At 45.4% G+C, this 14006-nt stretch overlaps 1 protein-coding gene across 2 annotated transcripts in view; it reads right to left on the bottom strand.

Moving 5' to 3' along the window:
* RHBDF2 (rhomboid 5 homolog 2) overlaps positions 1-14006 on the bottom strand; it is a 54126-nt gene that overhangs the window by 35376 nt on the left and 4744 nt on the right. The window lies entirely within an intron of this gene.

The raw sequence follows: 14006 nt of genomic DNA, 5'->3' as shown, positions 1-14006 counted from the left end.
GGAGCAGGGACCGAGCAATGGGAGCTCACCCCGTCGTGGGGATTCGAACTGCCAACCTTCTGATTGGCAACCCCTAGGCTCTGTGGTTTAACTCACAGCGCCACCCGCTTATGTCTAACTTTGCCCTAATCAACAGAAGCCATGCCCCAAAGGACAGCACATGAATGGATCCAAGAGGGAGCAGGAGGGAACCACACCAGGACAGAAGCGCCATCAAAGTAATGGACTCTTTGAGGGAATCCCAAACAGAAAGCACTAAATAGAGACGATCTAGCACTGAGGTGGGGAACCTTTTTCAGACTAAGGACCACATGGCGGCGGTGAAGGCATATGCCAGTGATTTATGGGCTGTGGCTGCTGAGGAGGCCAGAGACCATCTTGGCTGTGAGTTCTGGAAGACCGGCTCCCTGCCTTGCAGGCCTTTTCCCACTGGCCTTGGAGGCCAGGGCCCTGACTGACTGCAGCTACAACAGAAGCGGGGGTGTTGTTTGGGTTTTTTGGGGGGCCGGCGGATGGAGGAGGCTGTTGCTGTTGCATTTTTGTATCTTTATTTCAAACCTTGTTTTGATTTATGTGGAAATTGTTCGGTTTGGTTGTGTATTTTGAAAGTTTCATTGATTGCTTACAACTACTTTCGTTACGTTATGGTCACGTATTTGTTTCATGTTGTAAGCCGCCTTGAGCATGGTTTGAACTGTGGAAAGGCAGCGTGCAAATAAAAATTATGTATGTGGGGCCAGAGGCAGAAGAGGTCAGCGCTATAAATGCAAGCTTTATCTGTGCACTCAGTGGGGAAGTTCCTTAACACACACACACACTCATACGCCTCCATCCTCCACCCAGGAAAGCAAACAGATTTCTCAGATTCCAAGGACCCATTCTAGCCAAGGAGGGTGAAAAGAAGGGCTGGAGGGAGGGGCACGGCTCAGAGGAGTTTATCACTTGACTCCAGAGAGAGGCCTGGAGGACAACAATTGCCCTCTGGACCTGAGGCTCCCCATTGCTTCCCTAAAACAGATAAGAACCATAAAATTGTAGAGTTGGAAGGGACCATGAGGGTCATCCAGACCACCCTCCTGCAATGCAGGAATATTTTGCTCAATGTGAGGCTTGAACTCGCAACCCTGAGATTAAGAGTTTCATGCTCTACTGACTGAGCTATCCAGCAGCTGCAGAACAAAAAACATCTTTTCTCCCTGGACTCCAACTATTTGTAACCTGGAAGGTTACACCGTCCTAACCTACTTACATTTAATGCGGGCTTGGGGGGGGGGGAGAACAAGCTCATGCCTTTGCTTCACATTAAGAAAAGGAACAGAACATGGAGGTGGTGAGTGAATCAGCCGAGGAAGAAAATTTAATGAGGCCCAGTGGTGTGCAATACAAGGAAATGTTTTCATGGGAATCTGCCGCCACGCCAGAGTATTTTGAAAAGTCTTCTCTTACAGGACAGGCAGCACATTTTCAAGTTTAGACATACCTGCATGTTTTCAATGTCAATTCTCAAGTTATTATCAAAGGGTCAAGTTCAAAATAATAAAAAAAGACTAGTAAAGCTACAGGATACAATGAAAAATTGATACTGTTAACTGAAGTTCTAGATAAAAAATACACACCACCAGTGTTTTCTTCTTGCTGCAGCTTCAAACATCTCGGCACAAGTTACAAACATAACACAAAGATCACTGGAAATGGTTTCTGCAAAATGATTTGCGCCACCAACAGCCAAAGCATGCAATCTAGCACGATGGCTATTAGCTATGATGGCTCTGCTCTGCTTTCACAACTGGAGGCAAGAATACTTCTGCATTCCAATTGCTGGAAACCGGCAGAAGGGAGACTGCTCTTGTTCTTGAATCCTGCTTGCAGGTTTCCCACGGGCATCTAACTTGCCATTGTGAGAACAGGATGCTGAACTATGTGAGCCCCTGGGCCTGATCCAACAGGCTCTTATGATGTTCTAAACGAGGACTTCCAACAGCAGATGCAGTTCAATAACACCGAATTGAGTTCCATAACACCTGGAGGGCACCACGTTGGCGACCCCTGCTCTACCCCCATTCCTGTGGTGATTAGGGATAAGAAACTCACCGGAGGAGCTCACATCTTATGACTGCAGCACGGCTAAGCTGCTCCCCACAGCTTATGCTCAATATCCGCCTGTTCTGCACTCTTGACTCGAAAACTAGGCAATTGAAGAGTGCGGTGCATATGTGTCAAAAGACCTTAGCAAGGCATTTGCTTTTTAAATGTCCTGTCATAACCTACAGTGCAAAGAAGTCAGGAAGAATGGCATCACTACTAACCCCAACCTAGGCAGAAAAGGGAAGTAGGGGGCTGCCTGTGTAGACACAAAACCAAGTGTGATTGTGTTAGTAAGATCTTCTTCTTTGGCGATCACTCGTAGCTGAGTAAGATGAGCCATGTTTAAGCCATGTAAATTCCCACCAGCGTTGGACCCTTCCCTAGGGCAACCTCATGCTAAGAGGTGGTTTGCTGCACAGCAAGCAGTTTCACCCCATACAGCCCAGTCAGGCTTGGAAATGCAGAAGTCAGAGTGATTGGTCTTAGGACCTCAAAGTCTTACCAGGAAACTGCCTTCCTCTTCTCACTGTTAAGGGTGGTGCAGAGAAGAAGAAAAAACAGGTCACAACTAGTATGAGAAGCATTGCAAGATGACCACTCTCCACTTTCTGAGCAACATGTAAGAAAGACTCAGCAGATTTGTAAAGTAAAGGTAAAGGGACCCCTGACCATTAGGTCCAGTCGTGACCAACTCTGGGGTTGCGGCGCTCATCTCGCGTTATTGGCCGAGGAAGCCAGCATACAGCTTTCCAGGTCATGTGGCCAGCATGACAAAGCTGCTTCTGGCGAACCAGAGCAGCACATGGAAACACCGTTTACCTTCCCGCTGTAGCGGTACCTATTTATCTACTTGCACTATGAGGTGCTTTCGAACTGCTAGGTTGGCAGGAGCAGGGACCGAGCAACGGGAGCTCACCCCGTCGCGAGGATTCGAACCGCTGACCTTCTGATTGGCAAGCCCTAGGCTCCAGGGCCGGCTCTAGGGGTAGGCTGGGTGGCGCGGGGCGCCAGGGCGCCGGGTTGGCAGGGGGGCGCTGCACGGCAAAGCTGCGCGGAAACCACACTGTGCCCGCCCACCAGGTGTGGGAAGAAACGGGGCAGGGGCGCCGGAGCGATCCGCGCGCCACGGCGCCCGACCTGCTTAAGACGGCCCTGCTAGGCTCTGTGGTTTAACCCACATGGAGGATAAGGGAAGGGGGAGAGAGAAAATTTTGAAACCTTGTGCTCCAAATAATGCACACTAATTTAATCTGAAATCAGTATATCACTATTGATAAAAATGAAAACAAAACCCTGCAGCCTTTTCACACAAGGAAATGGAAAAAGAAGCAGTATCTGTTGCAATGTTGGGAAATCATGGTCCTCCAGACGTTGTACTACAACTCCCATCATCCCTGACCCTTGGAGTCTAATACCTGAAGGGCCACTGGTTCCCCATCTGTGACCTAGGTTACATTGATACCATACATTTAAATCACATGGCTTCTTCCAAGGAATCCTGGGAACTGTAGTTTGTTGAGGGTGCTCTGGGAGGGATGAATTACAGTTCCCAAGATTCTTAAGAGGAAGCCATGTGCTTTCAAACTACCTTAAATGTGCTTTAAACTTGACCCTGATCAAACTAGGAAGAATGCAGACCAGAGTTTCAGAGTATTCTAAACAATCCCAAAGTACCTTTCTATTTGGGAAAGTAAAGAAAAAGCTGCACCATAAAAATTGACCAGAATCTGGATTAGACCCTGCCATCAATTCAGCACATATAAAAATAGTTTAGACAAAAATAGCACTCAGGCCCTGTGTTTTGTAGTGACATGTTGGTTCCATTTAACGACATTTTCTAGGACAGAAGAATTCCATACACATTGAGCAGCCACATTGGAATTAACACACACATGCTCAACAGAATGATATAGCTGACTACTGATACTGCCCAAGCAGGACAAGGCAGTATCATTCTGCACCAGTTCCCAGGATACAACTGATAAAACAATTATTAACGTCATAGTTCTTTTTTGGTTTCCTTTAGTTTGCATTTTGTTCCACATGTATTCACAGGATGGGGAAGTTCTCCCCATTGCTTCCTCACAGCAGAAAAACCTCTAAGAGAGTTCCATGCATATATATATATATATATATATATATATATATATATATATATATATACACACACATATACATATATATATATATATATATATATATATATATATATATATATATATATTTAAAAAAGGCAGGGAGGTTTCACAGAAAAGTAATTTAAAATCAGTGTTAGGGGTCTGGCATATTTTTAGATTTCTAAAAGACAATACACAACCGACACTCCTGAAAGAGAGGGGAATGAAACCTCCCTTGGCACCTAGGTAGAATTTTGACTATGTTATGGGGACGCGGGTGGCGCTGTGGGTTAAACCACAGAGCCTAGGGCTTGCCTATCAGAAGGTCGGCAGTTTGAATCCCCGCGACGGAGTGAGCTCCCGTTGCTCGGTCCCTGCTCCTGCCAACCTAGCAGTTCGAAAGCACGTCAAAGTGCAAGTAGATAAATAGGTACCGCTCCGGCGGGAAGGTAAACGGCGTTTCCATGTGCTGCTCTGGTTCGCCAGAAGTGGCTTTGTCATGCTGGCCACATGACCTGGAAGCTGTATGCCGGCTCCCTCGGCAATAACACAAGATGAGCGTCGCAACCCCAGAGTCGGTCACAACTGGACCTAATGGTCAGGAGTCCCTTTACCTTTACGGCCTCAGACTGGCCAAGATCTCCTCTTTTAAATATGAACATACATTAATTCTAGAAAGGATTTCAGCATATGTATCTTTGTGAGGTACAAGAGCAATTCCTCTTTATAAATCCCCATCACTTTTCATTGAAACGTGCACCCTTTGTAATGAATGAATTCATGTTTCATTAAAATTTCCTACAATGAGATCAATCTCAACATATGAGGGTGAGGTGTGAAAGCACATACACCAAAGTTCAAACACTGTGCAAGACACCCCTTTGTCATGCAACTCAGGCAACACAGAGATTCTTCTGCACTGGGCATCTATCCCTGAAGAGCATTCCCTGGGCTGAAGGCAAGGCTACTAACAGCGTCATGTCCCAGGGAACCATATCCCTTCAAATTTCTCACCATCCACCCTACTATCACTGATACGTATTAGTACAACCAGAACTCAATATGGTGTTATACTCCCTTTGTCTTGTCCAACAGCAGCTCAAGGTAGAGTCAGAAATATTAGGTCCTGGTAGAGGAACATCTCACCTGCTCACACAGAGAGCACCACCTTCCCTTTTGTCAAGAAGCCCAGCTCCTCAATCTTACATGATGTAGACAACTCACTAGGCCGCAAAGAGACAAAATTAAAACTGGGCATTTCTTGGCACAACGTGCCACTTGTCAGAATCACCTCTACTACATTTCCTTCCATCCCAACGCAACAAGTGGCCACTTTTATTTTTTTAATTATGTTTATATCCCACTTTCCCTCTAAGGAGCTCAAGATGGCACCAATGGTTCTCCTTCTCCCCCTTCTTGTTTTCCTCACAACCACCCAATGTGAGGCTAAGGAGCAGTGACTGGCCCAAGGCCATCCAGTGAGCTTTCCAGCCAAGGAGAGATTTGGGCCCAGTCCCCTAGTCTCCCTAGCCCAACACTCGAACTGCTATTTCCCAAAATTCTAGTCCTCCAGAAGAAGTGAATGAGCTTCAGAGTGACTGCTCAGAACATTCTGGGGTGTCACACTGGAGCTGGGAGAGGGAGGTGGGGTTGGAGAAAGAGGTAGGGGGAGAAGGAGCCTGTGTGGGAAGCTTTAACCATTACAGAAAAAGAGAGTGGGTGCAGAGAAAAACAGATCTGACAATGCTATTCTTCAAAGGGCATCTTTTCCATGAAAACTGCACAACTTCATATAGCAGCTTTCACTTCCTGCCCAGATTTTAAAAGCAGGCTGTTCCAGCAGAGGAAAGCAAATCAGAGCTGGTCAGATTTACAGATAGCACATGACAATGCTTAGCCCAGAGCTAATAAAATAAGGTCACACTCATGTCAGAGCCAATATAAGGTCACACTCATGCCAGCCTATGAATTACAGAGATAATCTCAAATAATCCCCCAGCACCAACAACCGCGTAATAAAAAAAAAAAAGTGTTTGACTGAGCAAGTTATGCCCAGACAGTTGAGGACGAACATGGGCCACATGACCCCCAAGGTTACTGGCTCAGTGATATTTGGACTAGTGAGAAGAGGTGCCTGAACCACAAGAGCAAGAGCCCAGCTGCCAACTGCCAGAGGCAGTACAGGAACACAGGGGTCCTCCAGATATCCTTCTTATTGTGCATTTGTGACGGTTTGTGGTCTTGACGGTATCGGGGAGGTTAGACACAATCCCGTTTCCAATACTGTATTGTTTGCACCTGCAAATGCTTTGGGGCGGACATACTGCTTTGCTTCCAATCAGAGCACATCCCAACAATCTCAACGCGATCTCACAGCTCAACCTACACTTGCCAAAGCTGGCCAAAGTGCCGGAGCATTAAAAACAGTCCCAGCAGTGACCTATTTAACTCCCTCAAAGGGGCACCCAACCCACAAACTCCAAAGAGCCCAATCGGATTGCAAAAATAGGCAGTTGCCTTATACAAAACCAGACCGGCAATCTGTCTAGTTCGGGGTTTCCCAAACTTGGGTCTCCAGCTGTTTTTAGACTACAGTTCTCATAATCCCTGACTAGTGAGTCCTGCTAGCTAGGGATGATGGGAGTTGTAGACCAACAACAGCTGGAGACCCAAGTTTGGGAAACCCTGATTTAGCTCAATATTGTCTACACCAGTGAAGGCCAAACTTGGCCCTCCAGCTGTTTCGGGACTACAATTCCCATCATCCCTGACCACTCGTCCTGTTAGCTAGGGATGATGGGAGTTGTAGTCCAAAAACAGCTGGAGGGCCACGTTTGGCCATCACTGGTCTACACTGACTGGCAATGGCTCCAGTCCTGACTGGACATGCCAGGGACCTTTTGCACGGAAAGGGCAGGTGCTCTACCCACTGAGTTACTGGCACTTTTCTCTTGTGGACTAGGGTTGGCTCTGCAGCAAACTTTTACTTTTCTATACATCCAATAAGGAAGAGGAGCAAGGCCAGTCCCTTTGGCTTCAGGCTGCACCTGAACTCCAGCCACAACAGCAGAAATATAATATGTTAAAAGTATCCAATATCACACTTGTTTCCGGGCCACCTGCCAATGCTTCTGGTTTGACAATTATGTTTCCCTTGCACAACATGTGTTCTTTCCTATTCTTGCTGTGTGTCTCAGAACGGGACGGAATCACTAAAATTCAATGGCACGCTTTTGACTGGAGAAACACTTGTCGCTGTTGTTTACAGTGCAGTCCTATACGCACCCACTGAGAAGTCAATCCTGTTGATTTCAGTGGGTCTTACTCCCAGCTCAGCGTGCATGGGACTGCCATCTTAACTCCTGCACGTTCTCTTAAACCAGTACAGTACAAAAACCAGACAGAGACCAAGGCTCTCTTTGTTCCACTCTCTGCAACGAAGAAGAAGCTGGTAGGCTTCAAGACACACAACCATTCATACCACAGCTCACGCTGTGAGAAGATCTGTGCTGACCAGCTGCTCAGCAGCTGCAGTCTCAGAAGTCGGACCAAGCCTGCGGCCAGAATTTTTGTGGCTTGGGGGCACATACATATTTGGGGGGGGGGGGTCACAGAGTACTTCTTCATGCAGTTTAACTATGGCAGTGTTTCCCAACCTTGTGCCTCCAGCTGTTTTTGGACTACAACTCCCATCATCCCTAGCTAGCAAGACCAGTGGTCAGGAATGATGGGAATTGTAGTCCGAAAACAGCTGGAGGCACAAGGTTGGGAAACACTGAACTATGGAACTCGCTACTGCAGAGGCCGTGGTGGCCGCCAACTTGTATGGCTTTAAAAAAGGATTCAACAAAGACTATCAGCAGCTGCTAGCCAGGATGGCTGTGGTCTACCTTCAGTGTTGGAGCTCTTTGAATATCAGTTTCTGGGAATTGCAGGTGGGCAGTGCTGTTGCGCTTAAGTCCTGCTTGCATGCACACCACAGACACCTGGTCTGCCCCCATGAGAACAGGATGCTGGACTAGATGGACCATTCACCTGATCCAACAGGGTTCTTCCTATGCTCTTATGGAGATAGTGGGTGGTGGGGGTGAACTCATGCAAAACAGCCAGAACTTTTCTAAGGGTTTATATATTTGAAAAAAAGTTGGTTGTACTGAATATTAACACAGTCAAACCTCGGGTGTCGAACGCAATCCGTTCCGGAAGACCATTCGACTTCCGAAATGTTTGACAACCGAGGCGCGGCTTCTGGTTGGTTGCAAGAGCTTCCTGCATTCAAGCAGAAGCTGCGCCAGACATTCAGGTTCCAAAAAACCTTCGGAAACTGGAACATTTACTTCCAGGTTTCCAGCGTTTGGGAGCCAAAATGTAGGATAACAGTGGCGTTCGGGAACCGAGGTTTGACTGTAAGATAAAAACATCATATTTTACCCACTGGCCAGAAGACTGCGGGGGAAAGATGTAGGATACCGACTACTGCTTTTTCTTCTATCGCCACACAAGTAAACAGGCTGGGTGCTTGCATTTTTTAAAAATCCCTCAAAGTTCAAGAAATGACCCTGAAATCTCCCTGAGGGGGCCAAGTCCCCACAAATCCCTCTGGGGGTACAGTATTAGTTCAAAGTTGTTATAAACACAGGACAATACCGTGCATATCAACCATTAAACATGGAGGTGTTCTAGACTTTCCTAATAACAAAGCCTGCAGTCTTAAGACTATTTACCTGGGAATAAGCCCCACTGCATTCTGTAGGACTTGTTTCTGAGCAGACCATGGTTAGGTTTGCACTGGAAGGTGTATTGATGTCTGTTGGAGAATCTCAGCCATTATGAATCTACACACCTCTCCTGTCCCTCCCTCCACCCAAGCCAACATCATTCAGTTAGTGAGGCCTAAGAAGGAAAGTTGGACACTTTCAGGTCCTCTCCTTTTTCAGGCTTTCAGGTGCTGGCAGTAGAAGCAGGTAGACATGGAAAGCCGGGACTAAGTTAGCTCTGCGCATGTAGGATGAATATGCTGCAGGTTGTGGTGGCGAGTTTCTCTTGGACAGGAAAAGGGGAAGCTTACAGGAAGCATGGCAGACGATAGACCCAGAATTCTCTGAACACACTTAAGTAGATTTATGTGCAAGTTTCATGTGAATTTTAGTCCGATGCAATCAACTGCAATAACAGCTCTCAAAAAGAAATATAACTGAATATTGAACAGAAGCTTTTCCAATTCAGAATTCTCAGTTCTTGTGCTTATTTAAGTTTCATGTTTGGAGGAACCCTTAGAATACTAAATACATTGTAAATAAAATGAAAACACAAAATTTCTTCTTCTTGCTACACCACTTTACATCCTTCTACCACTAACCCAACAGTATACATAACTAGGAATAATGTACCAAAATAATAATAATAATAATAATAATAATAATAATAATAATAATAATAATTTTAGGGGAACCTTGTAGGGACATTTTTCTCCATTATGGAGCAACATGCCTTCCTTTGGCCTCCACCCCCCACCAAAGCTAGTTTCACTTCTAGAAACAGAATACAGTTGTCACTGCCCCCCAACTGCAATGTTGGGGGGTTAGGTTACACTGTGGATCGTTTGCTTCCAGATATGAGACCCGCCATACGTTATGGAAAAGCCATTACAAATGTTTCCGCTGAAATTCCGCTGAGATCGGAACCAAACAAAGAGCATTTTCCCCCAAATGCATCTGAACATACCATACCCTCTGTACCACTTGCTTATGAATTTCACAGGATTCTTCCACCAGCCGCTGAACACAATTTAAAAACACAGCTGTGTAGGGGGAAAGTTCCTGATCCGACAGGAGAATGTCAGAGAACACCCAACCCTTTGGAAAGCAAGAAAGCAGATGCAAGAGCCTGCCGGGGATTCAGGGTGGGAGTCCAGCAGCTGTTGCATGGCTCTGGGAAGAAGAGGAGGAAAAAGAAAGAGGGCAACCACATCCAAAACTTCTATTAGTACATGTTGTTCACAGAATCGCAAGGCTGTGATTTCCCACATTTTTGCCTCCTAACAGAATGGCCCGTAGAAAACATCTTCACCATGCCTGCTTTGCAGCTCGAGGCTGAAGCAGGGTTAGAAACTCAAGATATATACGCTAAGTGCCAAACATCACACAAGAATGCACATTGTAATAAGCAAAAACTAGACTTCTGCCCCCACTCTGTTCATGCATTTTTCTGAAAGAAAAACATCCAGAGATATCTTATACTCTAATTTTTTACATGCGTATTCTTCCAGGGCAGACACAGTTTGTGTTGAAACTGGTCTACTGGCGAGCCAGTCTTAGAAACTTTAAGCTGGTGTAGATTCCCCCTCATCTCCTAAGAAATTTCCTGCTATCTGCTTTTCTACTGTGAAGACACCGATTTGATCATCAGATAGGCATTGTTTCCTTGGAAAGGACATACGGCACAAATACACAGATGTCCACAGCCTTGCAAGAAATGGGCATTTTGTCTCTGCCTGCTCCCAGGATATTCAGCTTGCACAATGGCAGGTCTGTGCAGAGTCAGCTTCCTGTCACTAACAAGATGAGGCTGCCAGCACAGTGCCTGACTTCCCAGGAAGTGAGGCGTTTTTGCATTGGCACCGCACTGACAGACTTTCAGAAAAGCTTTAAAAAAACCAGTTAGGAAAGCAATATTGCAACACACATTAAACGGGTAGAATTCTATTGCACGATCAAGATTGGTTCTATCATGTTGGGTGTCTAGCAAACTGGGCTCTCCCTCTGGCCATCTCGTCATTTGTTTCAGCTCCTGTCCACTTTGCTGGGACCACAGATTCTGGCCAGATTGGAAAAGATGGCATAACTGACCGAGTGCTGAAGGAAACACAGCAACTCATCTTTGAAGCCCACTTATCAGACTGCAATTAGCTAAGGACCTTTTCATTCTAAAAAAACCCTTTTGAGTTGTTTTCACTAGTCAGTGTTTTGTGAAGTTTTTAATATTTGATGTTTTATTGTATTTTTAATATTTTGTTGGTAGTCGCCCAGAGTGGCTGGGAAAACCCAGCCAGATGGGCAGGGACCATGAATGGCAATCTTACCCAACTATGGGCCCTCCAGCTGTTCCAATACAATTGCCATAATCTCTGATTATTGGCCAGGCTGGCTGGAACTGATGGGAGATAGTCATCGGGGGCAGGGAGGAACCTGACTGATCATGTCCTGATCATTCTAGAGCAGTGTTTCTCAACCACTGTTCCGCGGCACACTAGTGTGCCGCGAGACGCTGGCTGGTGTGCCGCAACGTGCGGCGACGAGAAGGGCGATTTGCATTGTCACGTGCCTCGTGGCCGCCAATACACAGCACTAACCCGCCGGAAAGCAATATTTCTCCTCCTCTTTCCCATAGCTCAGTGCAAACGAGCCTGGCGGCCGCCAATACTCCCCACTGACCCGCCGGAAAGCAATATTTGGCAAGTGTTTCTTACAGTCATAATTATAATATAGGGCGGCACAGAGTTAACTTTTTAAACTTTTTTAATGGTGGTGTGCCTCGTGATTTTTTTCACGGAACAAGTGTGCCGTGGCTCAAAAAAGGTTGAGAAACACTGTTCTAGAGAAAGTGTGGGACAAAAACGTAATACATTTTTTGTTTTTGTTTTAATAAACACTGTCTGCTACTAAGCTGGGGCTACAAAAACAAGGATATGTGCATTTTTGGAGAGTTTATATATATATATATACACACACACTCCTTTTATGCATGTATGAAGAATAGCAGGAAATACTACACAAAACATGAATCCTGTCAGCTTCATTCTTTCTTTGAGCTTTTGTGCACAAGATACTGATATCATCTTAGCAAACAGGAAAATGGAGGGATCATTTGGCACCACAAGGCAGTTTTTCTTCATTGGCCTTGTCCAAGCTACAAGGTATTCACATCATTTATAGGTAACATGCAAACACTACAGAGTAACTTAGGACATTTCTCTGAAAACAGTGGCGAACCCTGCCGCTATCCTAATGAGATCCAAAAGCCTTTAAGACACAGGTGGTGAACATCTGTGGCTATAACTTCCCTTGTCCCTGAACATAAGCTGGGGCTGATGGGGGTTCTCTACCCTCGCTTTAAGATACAGTATAAGTGTTGCATTGTCTTCCCTCTTTGGTAAATACCCTACACACAACTTCTTCCTCAATGCAATCACATAGAATAGGAAAACAGAGAACTAGTTAGCATGTTCATATGTTTTTAATACAAAGTGGGAAGTTAGACTTTGCAAGAAAAGGAGGAGGGTCGTGGCTTGCTCTTCCTAGGGTATGTGGTGCAACAGAAAAAGTTATTTAAATCCTCTCTAATAACTCAGAAACAGTAGGCAAGAAAAACACAGCAGAATAAAAAAAGGCATTCTTGTGGCACACTGAGCATATCCTTCATACAGTAAACTAGGGTCCACTTTGTCAGATGTAAGAATTCTGCAGAATGTTGTTAAGGCCATTTAAAAATTAATATGGCAAACAGACCAATGATGTCTAAGTTACAAGGGAAAATTAAAAAGGGAGTGGTTTTTTCTAAAAATGAAGTAAAAGCATTAAAGTATTATTCACAGAACGCTCAAGACAAATGAGATCTCAAAGACAAGATGACTTTTCTATCAGTTTCACAACATGCCCAAGTAAACCGAACGCAACAGTTTCCTCCAGAGCTCTGGAAAAAAACCAGTAAGGGCTCGGGTGATGAGTAGGTCAAAGCCTTGCCAAGCACAAGCACTTATGATTCAGCATCATTTAATAGCCTAATATTAATTGCTCATTATAGGCTTCTATTTATACGGAACACAATAGAAGCCTTTTGGTCATTAAGCAGTGGGTGTAAGCCATAAGCCTTATAATCAAAGGAATTCACAAACAGCACCCATCAAAAGAGCTGTTTGACCAAATGGAAGAAACCATTGTAGCTGCTATGTTGTTGTTTAGTCGTTTAGTCGTGTCCGACTCTTCGTGGCCCCATGGACCATAGCACGCCAGGCACTCCTGTCTTCCACTGTCTCCCGCAGTTTGGTCAAACTCATGTTTGTAGCTTCAAGAACACTGTCCAGCCATCTCGTCCTCTGTCGTCCCCTTCTCCTTGTGCCCTCCATCTTTCCCAACATCAGGGTCTTTTCCAGGGAGTCTTCTCTTCTCATGAGGTGGCCAAAGTATTGGAGCCTCAGCTTCACGATCTGTCCTTCCAATGAGCACTCAGGACTGATTTCCTTCAGAATGGATAGGTTTGATCTTCTTGCAGTCCATGGGACTCTCAAGAGTCTCCTGCAGCACCAAAATTCAAAAGCATCAATTCTTCGGCGATCAGCCTTCTTTATGGTCCAGCTCTCACTTCCATACATCACTACTGGGAAAACCATAGCTTTAACTATACGGACCTTTGTTGGCAAGGTGATGGTCTCTGCTTTTTAAGATGCTGTCTAGGTTTGTCATTGCTTTTCTCCCAAGAAGCAGGCGTCTTTTAATTTCGGGACTGCTGTCACCATCTGCAGTGATCAAGGAGCCCAGGAAAGTAAAATCTCTCACTGGCTCCATTTCTTCCCCTTCTATTTGCCAGGAGGTGATGGGACCAGTGGCCATGATCTTAGTTTTTTTGATGTTGAGCTTCAGACCATATTTTGCGCTCTCCTCTTTCACCCTCATTAAAAGGTTCTTTAATTCCTCCTCACTTTCTGCCATCAAGGTTGTGTCATCTGCATATCTGAGGTTGTTGATATTTCTTCCGGCAATCTTAATTCCGGTTTGGGATTCATCTAGTCCAGCCTTTCGCATGATG

Source organism: Zootoca vivipara, chromosome 2 (assembly GCF_963506605.1).
Source record: "Zootoca vivipara chromosome 2, rZooViv1.1, whole genome shotgun sequence".
Classification (NCBI taxonomy): Eukaryota; Metazoa; Chordata; class Lepidosauria; order Squamata; family Lacertidae; genus Zootoca; species Zootoca vivipara.
Note: the sequence above shows the minus strand (reverse complement) of the source record. Positions and strands in the feature narration are given on the sequence as shown.